Below are 14,492 nucleotides of genomic sequence, written 5' to 3' on the forward strand. Positions count from 1 at the left end.
TGCATGTGCATATCCACAGTGCTTGACAAATGTTGTCAATTGTTGCAACCAACAGAAAAAGCAGGAAACGTCTCCAACACATCCTCACTTCATATTTAACCAGCACTTTGAGGTTGTTTCCCAAGGCTACAGGGAGGATGTGGTAAGTGGAATGGAAACCAACCAAGGAATGAGGAGGCTTTCCCTAGTCCCAAGAATGTGGCTGTGACTGTGTGTCCTACCTTTCACAAGCATGGCTTAGAGAAGGAAAGGAGAGAAAGTTGTGTACATTTCACAGGCCGCACTATTTTTCAAATCCTTTTACAGACGAGATTTGTGTACATTTAGGGGGCTTATTTGCTTGGATGATCTCTGAGGATTCAGAGTTCTGAAGCCCCCAGGCTCCTGCCATGTCTCTGGCTGCCTGTTGAGAGAGCAGATTTTTTTCAACAGCTGTATGTCCAACAGCCTCCATTGCCAATGGAAATAAGCAGAGTTGGCTTTCATTTATGGAAGGTAATTAGGATTAAACCTCAAACTGGTGGCAGAATAAGTGATAAGCTATGTGTGCCTTTGTGCACACCGTTACTCTGCGTGCATTCTTTGACCACCAGCACTCCTCACCAGTAACGATCAAACTCCACACCGCAGCAACACCACAGAGCTTGGATTCCAGCAGCAGGCTGGCTCTCCTGGTCTTCAGACCCTGACAGCACATGGTCTCACACTCAATGTTTACAGCCATATGCATGTCTTATTTCTCTGATCAAAAAGAAAACTCTGTAGGAGAAGATCTAACTTTGGTACATCTTCATGTCCTTAGAAAAATCTAATTCTGTACTTGGCATGCGGTAGATGGTTAGTTAATACTTATTAAATAAGAGAATGAGAAGTAGCAAGTGTGTAGTAAGAGGGATGAATAGATACTTTTGTGTGTGTGTGTGTGTGTGTGTGTGTGTGTGTGTGTGTGTGTGTAGGGTACTGGGGATTGAACCCAGGGGAATTTACCCCTGAAAGATATCCTCAACACTTTTTATTTTTAATTTTGAGACAGGGTTCTGCTAAATTACTGAAGGTCTTGCTAAATTGCCAAGACTGGCCTCAAATTTGCAATCCCCCTGCCTCAGCCTCCTGAGTCACTGAGATTAGAGGTGTGTGCCACCTCTCCTGGAGATCCAACCTAGTGCCTCACATGTGCTAGGCAAGCGCTCTACCACTAAGCCACAACCCAGCCCTTCTGACTCCCATTTGAATCACTTCCAAATTCCCCCTTTACTCATGTAGCTCACATCAAAATATGCTGCTGGGCATGGTGGCACATGCCTGTAATCCCAGCGGCTCGGGCCTCATTATAATATAACCCTCCTCGTTTCCTCTGAGATCCTTCTTTTGTCCTCCTCCTCCTCCTCTTGTTCTTCCTCCTCCTCTTGCTGCTGATTCTTCTTCTCCTTCTTTGTTTCTATGTGGCTAAGGTGGAATTCAAAGGGATTTTCATTAAGTTTCTTCACAGGCCTGGGAAGCTAGTAGTTGTCGTATGAAAACTACGAACAATTCACTGGAGGTCATGTAGGCCGTTGCCAGGTCACCTTGAAAACAATAAATGCACGCTTCCTGCTTGTTTGTTCTTCCTTTGGCTGACGTACTTGGAGTGTGCTCAACTCGGATGTGTCAGGTCTGGAAGTGCTTGTAGCTCCCCTCAAGTTGAGAGCAGAACAATGACATCATTATATCCATCCAGTGTTTTGCCTGATGCTTTTACCTGTTCCTTCCTGCTTTGCTATCTTGTCAGTCTTTTAGGTAGGACTAGCATTTTTATCCTAATTAGACAATTACACATCATGATGCACTAATTTGTTAACCTATGTTCACAAATCATTTAATTACCACTGTTGGCTTTGATGTGCTGTTATTATTCAGTTATGGGAGTAAACAATTCGACAGCTAACAGGAGGAAACTCATTATTTTCTGAGATATATTGTTATTTTAAATGTTTTAAAAACACTTTAATCAAAACTTGAAAAATACTTTAATCAAGACTCAAAAGAGGGCTGGGGATGTGGCTCAAGCGGTAGCGCGCTCGCCTGGCATGCGTGCGGCCCGGGTTCGATCCTCAGCACCACATACCAACAAAGATGTTGTGTCCGCCAAAAAATAAAAATATTTAAAAAAAAAAAAGACTCAAAAGATCTCACGGTGTTCTTATAATAGTAATAAGTAGATGACTTATTGCTCTAACTGGACTATTATTTGGGGGCCAAATAATAACTCCTGAATTCCACAGCGAATAGCATTTTTAAAGAAAAAAAAGATAAAATTTTCTGTTTTTATCTTCATGCCGATTCACAGACCATCTCCGATGATAGTGTAATTTATAAATGCAGCTTCTAATATTGATTTGTGAAGCACTTTGGTGGCTGGAGATAAGAGGAGCAATCTCTTTCCCATTTGGTGCTGTTGCATTCTGCCACTCAAGCTTCCTTGGTCTTCTGGAAGTCCTAGGTTGACTTAGTAAGCACCCTAGGTTGCTGTGACATTCTGGAAGCTGCCGATACTTTTGGGTTCTTTCCATGGCTCCCTGATGAATAGGGAAACCAGGCTGCCAGGTGCAAACTCCCAGCAGGTTTCCTAACTGTTTCTGCTGGTAGTTTGCATTGAGGATCAATAATATCATTATGCATTTATGTGCAAACATCAAAATTACTCAAAGCAATTACGTTCCTACCTTCCCTCTACACCCCCACTAAATAAAACATCCTAAGGAAGGGGAAGTGATTTCTATGTGAACCCTCATAATAATATAATTGACTATGCTGTTGACGTTTATTGTGCAGCGCATGCACACTAGACTGTTATTTATCTTTTAGGTTTTTGTCATTTCTCTACAATTACACCATGAATTTCTCCAGGGCTGAGATGAGGTCCTTACTCCTTGGAATCTCCATATAACTCAGAAAAGCATGTGGCACATGGTAGGTTCTGAAAGAATGTTTGTAAGTTGTTGTAAGTCTTATAAGTCAGTGTATGTTTTCTTATTTGCCTGTTATGCCAAAATATTAAGCTTTTCTTGTGAGACTTTCAGGTGGCATTGCATGCTTTTGTGGAGTAAGACTTACTTTTCAAGTATAGAAAACATACACGCGCATGCATACACACACAAGAGCACTAACCCGGGGCGTAGAAATGCAGACCTTCCCTTCTTTTCTGCTTGGATTAAAGAAAAGCTGATGTGGTGGTATTTTTGCATTCTTCTTTTATTCCCCATCAGTCAACAGCTTTCCCTACAGCCCACACTTACTTTTTGACAGTTTGCATCTTCATTTTCCCCAGAACAACAAGTAAAATTATATTGGCTAGAAGGGTTGAAGCCAGTCCTCTAACTCTTGAAGATTTTAATGGGAAATTTCCAGAACATCCTGTCTGTCTTCAGTGGCATTTGGTCTAACACCGTAATGAGACTGAGAAACTAATTTCCTAGCAAAGGCACAGAGATGGGGCAGCCCTGCAGAACAGGACAGGTGGGGGATACATCACTACTGGCGTGCAAATATTTTAGTGCAAGTCAAAAAGCCTTCCTTCTTGGGAATTTGTGTGTGTGTGTGTGTGTGTGTGTGTGTGTGTGTGTGTGTGGTGTTAGAGATTGGATACAAGGCCTTGTGTGTATTAGGCAAGTGCTCTACCACTGAACTATGTCCCCAGCTCCTGGAAATTACTTTAAAAATTCATAAGGACTGGAGTTGTAGCACAGGGTAGAGTGCTTGTCAAGCATTGAGGCGCTGAGCTTAATCTTCAGCACCAAACCAGACCAAACCAACAACAAAAACCCGTAGCCCATAGCTTACAATAATGAGACACTTTCTTTTTTAAAAGAATCTACATTTTCTTAAATATTTCATCACACTTTTAAAACTGCTTTGTTGAGGTATAATTGACATTATTAAATCCAAACTCTCAAGACTGAGAAATCTCTGAATGCCAGCCACAGGGCTAGGCAGCAGATGGAGAAGGTCCACTGGACCTAGAGCTAAGTGTTTTTATGGACTTTGGAGAAGGATGACTCCCTTGACATTGAACCTAATGTTGGCTAGAGGTAAGAGAGGTCAAGAGAGTGCATGATTTGTAGGCAGACAGGCCCTGGGCCCCTGGGGGCAGGCAGTGATGGGCAGTAAGTTTTCAGTATACATTCAAGAAGGCAAAAGGACCTTTCATTTTTTCTAGCCTGTTTTAAAATTAATTCCTCCCTCCCATCCTCAAGCCTTTTAAAATTAAATTTAGGACTCATCAAAGTGTTCCTTTTATCATCCACTGCTCCCACCCCCTTTTTTTTTGCAGTGCTGGGAGTCAAACCCAGGGCCTCACCCCTTTGAGGCCAGCGCTCCACCACAGTCGCCAGCTCAGTAGCTCCCTATTTTTTTTTGTTCAGAGGAACACTTCCTTTATTTTTACCATGTTCAATTAGCCCTTTACATTCAGAGCACATCTCTAAGGATTGTTCCTAGGGGGTTACAGAGGACACTTTATTTCTTGCTTGGACAACTTACTTGGGTTTTTTGATTGCTTTGAGAAAGGGTCTTGCTTTGTTGCCCAGGCTGGCCTTGAACTCCTGGGCTTATGTGATTCTCCCCCAGGCCTTCTGAGTAGCTGGAACCATGGGTGTTTGCCACAGGTGTTAGGCAGTCAGCTTATCTGAGTTTTGTAAAATGAGGACCCCATGCTCCTGGCCCTAGAGATTGGCTCATCAGAGGAACCCAGCTCCTCCTGCTCTGGCCCCCTCCTGTGTCTTCTTCTCCACCCACCCTTCCCTTCAGAATGCTAACTTGAGCCTATGAGCTCAGTTACTCAGGAGGCTGAGGCGGGAGGATGATAAGTTTGAGGCCAGCCTGAGCAACTTAGTGAGACCCTGTCTCAAAATTTAAAAAATTTACAAAGGACTGGGAAGTAGCACTTGCCTAGCATAAGTGAGCCCCTGAATTCAATCCCCAGTACTGAGGGAAAAAAAAATCCTAATATGAGAGCAAATGATGGTCTGAAAATATTTGAGCTGTCTCTTTTCCTAGTAAGGGAATGTTGAAACCACAGGAGACAGCTTTTGCATGCCATATACACATTTAAATCACTGTTTCTGATAAGATCTAATTGTCTTCTGTAAAAGATAAATTCCTCAAAACAACTGAAGAATAGATACTAAGTCTTCATAAATTTAGACATAAAATAATTTGTTGGATTGCTTATTCTTATGTATTTATTTATGTAGTGGGGTTTGGACAATCTCCTGATTATTACTTTCAACATCATAAGCTGATTTGAGGGCCTTGTGGTTAAGGCCTTATCTTTGAAAATGCTTATGTTTGGAAACTTTTCATGGAGTAACTGAATTAGCTAGAGAATTTGCTAAATCTCTTGGTCTCAACTCAACTGAAAAATCTGCTTGCCACTGAAGAATTTCACTCTAATCTACAAATGTGTCTGACAGTGTCAACAGGGACAGTTGCTTGTGGAGGAGGGACTGAGGTTGAGCCTGGTGCCTGACAGCTCAGAGAGTGGCAAGATAAGTGCAGCCTCTGTGGTTCTGAATCAGTGTCCTCGTTTGGGCTCTGCCAACAGCAGAGCCTTAGGACAGGATTTCAGTGCCTGGAGTTCGAGAGGTGATCGCTATACCACCTGAGAGGGGCCTGGGGAAGGGAGACAGGGCTGGAAGGAAAGGCAGCCCGGGGTGGAGGGCTACTTGCCACTCTGAGCAACTAGTGCTGCACCCCCAGGAGCCCTTCCGAGAAGCACACCCCTCTGAAATGTCTCAGGGATAAGCAAGGAGGCTTGAGGCATACCCTGTGTCCAGGGAAAGCCCTCAGTCAGATCTGTCAGTATGCAAAACTGGTCATGGAAGTTGCTGAGAAGGAGAGGGGATACGGGTGTGGCCATGGGATCCACAATCAGACTCTCTGGATGTGGGCTTTGAATTTGTATTTTTGACCCCAAATGATAGTAATCATAAGTTTGAAAATCACTGCTCTAAAAGGCGATCTGAACTGGCTTCCCCCATGTTCTGTCACCCTTACCTCCAGAGAATCCTAAGTCCTCTTTGAACCAGGGCTTCAAGCATGCAGGCAAGTGCTCTACCACAGGCTTGCGTCCACAGCTCCCAAGTCATTACTATGGCATGAAGATCCCTCAGAGTCTGTCCTCTTCCTCACTCTGCAGTTTCATCCCTTGCTCTACATTTTCCTCTCTAAACTGTGTTTCCAGCCATCACATGACTTGCAGTTATCCGAAGACTGGGCTTTTTACCTCTCTGCCTCATGCTCAGAATGTTTGAGCTGCCATTAATGCAAAACTTGACTGAGTGGCTAAAACAAATGAGGCACTGTTTTTCTAACACAGCAAGAAGTCTGGAATTGAGCAGAGGTGGATGTTGTTCCTGTGGCTTAATAATGTTAGGGTGGGTGTCTGATTCTTGCAGGTTTCCTTCCTGGTTGCAAAGGGCTGCTTTAGCTCCAGATAACACATTGGTATTCAACTTGGGAAGGGACAGCACCTCCTAAGCACAAGCTTTCCCAGAAGACCCAGCAGACTTTTCTTAACACCTCATTGACCACAACTATGCCACGTGTCAGCCCTGTCAGCAAGGGAGGCGAGTAAATATTTAGCATCCAGGCTGCTTTATGGAGGAGTTGGGAGAAGTAGACGAGTCTGGAGAGTTGGAAATGGGGCAGGTTAGACCCAATTTAATTTTAGCACCCATTTCTCCCTATTATCTTATTCTGAAAATTATCAAAATTTTGGAAAGATAATATGTCTTCTACCTAGATTTTACAATTGACATTTTGCTGTATTTGATTTAACACATCTCTGTGCATCTCTGCCTCCATTTACCCATCCATCTTTCTTATTTTCTCTTTTTCCAGTGCTAGGGGTTGAACCCGGACCTTGTGCATGGCAGGCAAGCACTCTACCACTTATCTAAACCCCAACCCCATCTTATTATTTTTTTTATTTTTAAAGACAGAGAAAGAGAGAGAGAGAGAGAGAGAGAGAGAGAGAGAGAGAGAGAGAAAGAGAGAGAATTTTTTTTAATATTTATTTTTTTTAGTTTTCGGCGGACATAACATCTTTGTTTGTATGTGGTACTAAGAATCGAACCAGGGCCGCACGCATGCCAGGCAAGCATGCTACCGCTTGAGCCATATCCCCAGCCCCCCATCTAATTTTTTGATGCAATTCAAATGAAGGCTTTAGAAACCCTCCCTCTAAACACCTATTATATATCATTTTCTAGCATCCAACATGTACTTAGAGCCTTTTTTAGGGGACATTTATAAACAATGAAATGTGCACATCTTATGTGTACTATTTGATGAGTTTTGACAAATGTGTATAGCTCTGTAATCAAACCTCTATCACAATAAATGAACTTACTGTCAAACCAGGTAGTTTGCTCAGGTTGTTTTTGTCCTTTTTGTTTTGGTACAGGGAATTGAACCCAGGGGTACTCCACTGAGCTACATCCCCAGCCAATTTTGTTTTTTATTTTTGAAATAGGGTCTCACTAAATTGCTGAGGCTAGCCTTGAACTTGAGATCCTCCTGTCTCAGCTTCCTAAATTGATGGGATTATAGACATGAGTCACAGTGTCTGGCCCTCAGGTGCCTTTTTTAGCATAAGGACTTGCCACCATCCCCCCAACAGGCAAACCTCGTTCCACATTTCTTCATAGAAGATTAGTTCTGCTTGTTCTGGAACTTCATATAAATAGCCTCTTTTGTGTGAAGCCTAAGATACTTTGAGATGCTTTTTAGCATTGACTTCTTTGAATATCTTTTGTGCACAGACTTCTGAAATACCAACAGTAACTTTTTTTTTTCTTGTTTACCTATTCATCTTTCCCTTGTAAGTCTGTGATTCCTTCAAGGGCAAATACCTTTTCTGTTCATCGTTGTATTCTTAGCACAACTCCTATGGACACTTAATAAGTGTCTATTCGATGACTTAATGAAGGAATGGGATAAAGTTACTGAATCATAGTAGGTTAGTAGGAAATTTTAATTCTTTTCCCTTTCTTTTGTGTAGCCCTTCTCCTACTTCCTTGGGGTCAGCTGCGTGGGCCTCTATTTTTCACTGCTAGCTGGTGCCCATGTTGGTGGCCCGGCTGTACCTTAGTCATTGTCAAGCCAAGTGCTTAGTTAGCACAGTACTTGGCGTGCTGTGGCATTAGTCAGCAGATGCTGTTTTGAAAGTATGTATAAATAATGTGCATTGTGGGGCTGGGCTGACGAGTCTCCTCCCAGATCCTTTCTTGTTAACAAGGGACCCAGGAGTCTTTGCTGAGTATAGAAAGTGAGGCAATGCCTTGTTTTCCATGGATCACTGCTCCACTGTCTGGGACCTGTGTGAAGCTATGTGAAGCAGGCAGAGGGGGTCTTTGACCAGCCTCGACCGACCACCAAGCCCCCTTTCTTGTTCATATACTTTCAGGCAAGGAACCCTGTTGTGATAATGCATGCCAAGATGTTAGCTAATTATTGAGACGAAGTTGGGAAGGGCTCTTGGGTTGCTTTGCATATTTATTGGGGAGTCAGGACCTCTGCACTCTGTAGGAGGGGCAGGCTTTGCTCGGCTCCCAGGCAATTTGCATCCCTCCCAGCGCAGCTCCAATTCCTGGCTTGCCCATTGAGAGAGAGTATCTCCCCCTGTTTCTTCTGGACCGCCAGGGCCCACTTGCTGGACATTCCTTCCATCCTCACATTCTTCACTCCATTGAGAAATAAATCCCAAAGTGAAATGCCTCTTAGAAAAGGGAGCCCTCTCCAGAAGGAGACACCTGTGAAGCATCTTCTCGTGCCTGCCCCACCCCCATGTAAGGAGAGAGGAGCGGTGTCTTGGCTACTGTCTGTAGCACTACTTCCTCAAGCACCGTGCCACTCCTGTCCATCTGCTGTCACTGTCCTTTTAGAGCCAAGGTTCAGATTAGACCAGTGTGGCCTGATCTTGTTCTTTACATTGGCAGGGGTACAACATGAGCTCATTGACACCACCTGGGTCCTGCTGTAGGAAATAATCCTGCAGCCTGAGGTGGTGACCTGAGCGTCAGACCTGCACCCCAGCCCTGGCTTTGCCATTGACACCTTCGGCAAGTCACCTCCATATTTCAAGCCTCAGTTTCCCCATCTAGGCAATATCCACCTAAAATCACCGCCAGGTCTAAAAATTGCATGTGAGCTATTCAAGAATCAGGCTCAATTTGAAATGTCAAATTTGGGTTCCATGTAAAAAAGACCTCAGTTGGCAGATCAATAGGGATTCCAAAGAGGTCGTTTTTCACCCGTGAGCCCTTCATTCATCATTATCTTCCTTAATCATCTCGTGTCTAGTGCCGGCCCCGGGTCCACAGATCTGCCCAGCTGCGGAGCTCTTGCTCTTCAGAACGGGCAGGAAACACAGGAGGAGGCCAACTGCTCAGTTTGGCATGGCATGGAGTGAGACGGAAGTATTAATCAGCTCACAAGTGGTTGCTGGCAGGAGATCAGAGGCTTTGTCCAGGTTCATTGAGTGAAGAGAGGCCATGGATGGAGGCAGGAAAGGTGAAGAGCATGAAGGCCTTTGTTTGGGGCCGCCACCACAATATGGTCTATGCAGGGACACCGTGGCAGGAACACCTTGTCCATACCAATGAAGCTTGGAGCACCATGTGTTAAGGCAGAAGGCCAACTAGTGGATCAACTTGGATGGCTTGTCTTCTTGGAGTGCAGGAAGGGTGACTGGAAATGGGAGGTGGGTGGGGCAGGGAACAACAGGAGCATCATTCCGTGGTCTCCACTGGCTTCCTGGAGTGCTCTCTTTAGGCTGGAGCTCAGGCACGAGCTGCTCACCGGTTCCTCCTCACCCCTGGGTTTCCAGACCAGGGTTCTTAATTAGAGACAGGCTTTTGGAGGCCCATCACCTCCTGCCCAGATCTCCGCTGTCTGCTACCTAACGTGACTTCGTCAGGGTGATTTCAGAAGCTGGAGTGCAGAGAGAAAAGTGCTTTTCAAAGGCAATACAGCCAGCGAGAGAACGGAGAGGAAGTCAAGCATTCATCGTTATCTGAGCATCTCGACCACTTCTATAGCGCATGGTTTTATTAGGCACACCTGTACCTTGTGCTTTATGGAAACCTGAGAGATGAACATTTAGATGATTAAGGAAGGATGAGTCCAGAGGCATTTACTTCCTCTACAAAAGGACTCTTCTGAAGATTGCCTCCAGGAGTTCTTCGCCCCCCCTCCTTTTCTTTTTTAAGTAGCAGCTTCTCCGAGTACTTGAAATATGATCTGATTTACACACCTCAACTGATTTATTCTAGTTCAACCTAACTTTTAACTATCTTGCTGGAGGCAAGAAAAATGCCTGTTTCTCTCATCTCTCTCTGCATCCTTCTTTCTTTTCTTCTCCTTCCAAGGAGCTGTGCCATCCACTGGTCCAGGTTTGCTACAGAGACCCTCAGTGCCAGAGCTGGGAGGGCCTGGAGATCAGATCCAGTTTCAGACCCTGTTTGATACATGAAAAAGAGGGGTCCCAGCGAGGTGAAAAGAGTCCTCTGAGCACCCAGCAAGCTAATGCTATTTCCACCCCACAGTGTTCCCTACTTCGCACCTGCCCTTCCTGACACGTCCTCAGTGCCTCCAACTGGGTAAGGGACCACCTTCAGTGACAAAGCAAACTCTAAACCCATTCATTTTCAAGGTGCTGATAATTGGTTCACCAGGTCCTTCCCCAGCCTGAAAGTAGTCGGAGTACTGAACACTGAGTAGCCACGGAATGCCAGAGAGCAGAGAACCCGGAGTCCACATGGAGGGCTAGGGGAGTGGGCACAGAAGGGGAAGGTGAGATAAAACACAAAGTGAGGTAGGTTTTGCCTCTTGCATATTTTCTCATTCCAAGGAAAAACTGGCCTTTGCGTTTTATTATTCTGTATACGACAGTCTGCCCTCTATGTCTGTGGGCTCCGTATCCCAGGGTTCAAATGACTGCAGATCAATAATATTTGGAAAAAACACATGTGTACAAAACATGGACAGATTTTTTTCACTTGTCATCATTCCCTAAAAAAATACAGTGTGACAGCTGTTTACATAGCATTTACAGTTGTATTAGGTGTTATAAGGAACTGAGAGATGATTTGAAGTAAACGAGAGGGTGTGGGTAGGCTCTATGCATTGCATGTGAGAGACTTGAACACCTCTGAGCCTGGTGTCCGTGGGGTGTCCTTGAGACAATGCCCCTCAGACACCAAGAGTCCACTCTATGCTCTTTGGTTACATGTGCTTAGAATCCAAGTGTGCTTCAAAACCAAACTGCTGTCTGCTTCACAGTCTCCATATCACCTCCCCCTCTACCTCTTCAACCCAGGGCCGTCTGGCTTCTGGTTCCACTCGTCAGGTCACCAGTGGCCTGTGTATCCCTCAATTCAACGGGTGTACTTTCAATCCTTTGTTACTTAACCTCTCAGCGGCACTCGACTCAAATAGCAATTTCTTTGTTCTTGAAAACATCTTCCTCTCTCTTCCATGGAACGGCATTCTCCGGGTTCCTCCTGACAATCTGGCCACTCGTCCTCCCTCCCCTTCATAGACTCCTCTTCTTCCACGTGACTGTTCCGTGTTGGATCTTTCTAAGGTCCTCTCCTTTTCCAGTGCAAGGTAGCTCCCTCAGGGCACCCCTGTCTCCTCTATGTCTGGGCTCCCCTTACACCTCTGTGTTCAGCCTCCATTATAACTGTATTTGGCTGTCTGCATGGATGTTCCAAGGACTTCAAACTCAACACTTTCAAAACCAAATGCCTGTATTTTTTTTTTTTTTTAGTTGTCAATGGACTGTTATTTTGTTTACATGCAGTGCTGAGGATGGAACCCAGTGCCTCATGCGTGTTAGGCAAGTGCTCTACCACTGAGCCCCAGCCCCACTGCAATGCACAAGCCTGGCAGGTTGGGGCCATCTGTCATTCCATTGCCACTCTCCATTTCTCCTTTGCGTTCATACCTCTCTTGTGACTTCTGATTGCTATTAAATAAAAGTTAAAAGCCTTTCACATAGAAGCTACTTTTCTACCTTCATGCTGGTCTGTTTTCCTCTAGGCTGTTCTGACCTGGGCTGGCTCACCTCTCCTTAGGCAACCTGGTGGCCCCCTACTCCTGAGCGGTCACCACATTGATGCTGAACTTAGTGAGGACATCCAATCGGCATAGTCCATGACAGCCCAGAACTCCTGGGCCCAAGCGGTCCTCCTGCCTCAGCCTCCTGAGTAGCTGGGACTACAGGGGTGCACCACCATGCCTGGCATCCTCTAGGCTCTTCCGTCCAACTGTGTTCATGTTGATGGTCATTTAAAGTTCCTCCCAACCATAGGGCCTTTTTACATGCCTTTCCCTACTTATCACCCTGGTCCCTTCCCTTTCCATCGACTTCCCTTCCAGCTCCTCAGATCGTTTTACTTCCCCATGAAAGCTGTGCTGGCTCTCCTTGCTAGGTCCAGACTCTTGTGTTCTAGGTTTCCAGAGTAATTTATACCCCTCCTTTGCACAAAACCCTGCCATATGTGGTTAAAACACAACTTGTATGATGTTTTGATGGAAAAATGTAGATGAAAGCAATAATAAAATTCAGCTGAGGGCTGGGGCTGTGGCTCAAGCGGTGGCGCGCTCGCCTGGCATGCGTGCGGCCTGGGTTCGATCCTCAGCACCACATACAAACAAAGATGTTGTGTCCGCTGAAAAACTAAAAAATAAATATTAAAATTCTCTCTCTTTAAAAAAAAAAAGTCAGCTGAGATTTTTACATTTGTTAGCACAATTTTTTATTTGATTATCTATTCTCTACACCCAACTGTGAGAAATGAGAGTCAGGTTTGGGCTTCTTTTTCTTATTGTTGTACCCTAGCCCTTGGTATAGGACCTGCTACTTACCACTGGGCATGCAGTAAGTCCTTGAATATTTTCTCATTAGCTATACCTTGGTTTCCTTGTCTGAAAAATGGTAATATTACCATGCACCTAACTTGGCTCAGAGGGAATATGACAGAATCAGACATTATAAGTGAATATGCTTTGACAAACTAAGGTGCTGTACAAATGTTAATGTGAATTTCTGATACTAATGAAGGAACTGGGTCATCCACATTTATCACAGAAGGAATATATTAAGACCATTTTATACCATTACTAAATGAGGCGAAAATGTTTTGCTATCATGTTCTGAAAGTTGAAGGCTTTTAGCTTCAGAATTGAACCTTACCAGACAAGTTGTCTCTAATCGATGATGGCTCAGTTTGTATTCTTCAGGTAGCAAGTATGATGGACAGTTTCCCAACTGATTCCACCTTTAAGATAGGAAAGGGCTAAGCCTGGAGATGGTCCACTAGACTTTGTAAATACTCACAGTGTTAAGTACTTCAGCCCTGTAGATAGCTGTAGATAAATCATAACTCTTGGGATTATATCATTCTCCTGCCAATCTTTAAGCAAATGTGGTCTGCTTGGCTCTATCCTTCCAACCATGGATTATTTGGAAACTCACCTTCCCTCTCTGTACTTCAGTTTTCTTATCTATAAAAAGGGAATGCCAAAACCTCCATGGCTGACCTCCTATGGTTCTTGGGAGAATCTGAAATAAAATTAAGTGAAATTATTTGGTGAATCATAAAGCTCAAGACATGGGCAGTTCCTCCTTGTTAATATTAATTGTTATAATTACTAGTGTTCTACATGCAAGACAGACCTGTAAACAGCCATGGTGATCAATTAGGTTGTGATGTTCATGGCCAAACACCTGCTATTATGGAATAAGAATTGTTTCTCAGATGACATGGGGTGTGGGGGGGCAACCATCAGGAACCCAGAATGTTCCTGGATTCAGTATTTTATTTTCTCTAAATGTCTGTTTTCTGACTTTCCAAATAATCTTTCTGTACACTAAAAGGAATGGGATTTCCTGATCACAAATAAACATAATAAGTTGGTGTGGCAGTGGGGACTTAAAGTCTCGTGGGCATACACTCTGGGCATTGCTGCAGCTGGTGATGCAGAGTGGGGCGCGGCACTTTAGCAACACATTCCATTAAAACACTAAGTGCATCATGTGTTTCAGCCACTCACGCCGGTTTTAGAGTATAGGAGAATAGGAATCTTTTAGTTATGAAACAGTTTGCACATTTTCTGGTGTGCATGAGGAGCTATTTTATAAATGCACAATTAGAGAAAAAAATTAAAATAAAAATAATAAGAGTTGAATCTGGAGCACGCAAGGGGGAGAAACGAGGCTGGAGAGAAAGGCCTTGGGCCCCGTGGCTAAATTCTGGTGGTGCAGAGTTTTGCACCTGTCAATGTCTTTTATTTGTCTCAGTGTTAGACATTTCTTCAGGCATATGGACAGCTCTGAAATTGCAAAATATGCTTGGAAGCACACTCATGGAAAAGTAATTTTGTCTTCCCCTCGACCTGTGGGACTCGGAGTGCCAGAGGCTGCCATGAGCTGTGCTGGGGCTCCT

This window comes from Urocitellus parryii, chromosome 9 (genome assembly GCF_045843805.1).
Source record: "Urocitellus parryii isolate mUroPar1 chromosome 9, mUroPar1.hap1, whole genome shotgun sequence".
In the NCBI taxonomy this organism is placed as follows: domain Eukaryota; kingdom Metazoa; phylum Chordata; class Mammalia; order Rodentia; family Sciuridae; genus Urocitellus; species Urocitellus parryii.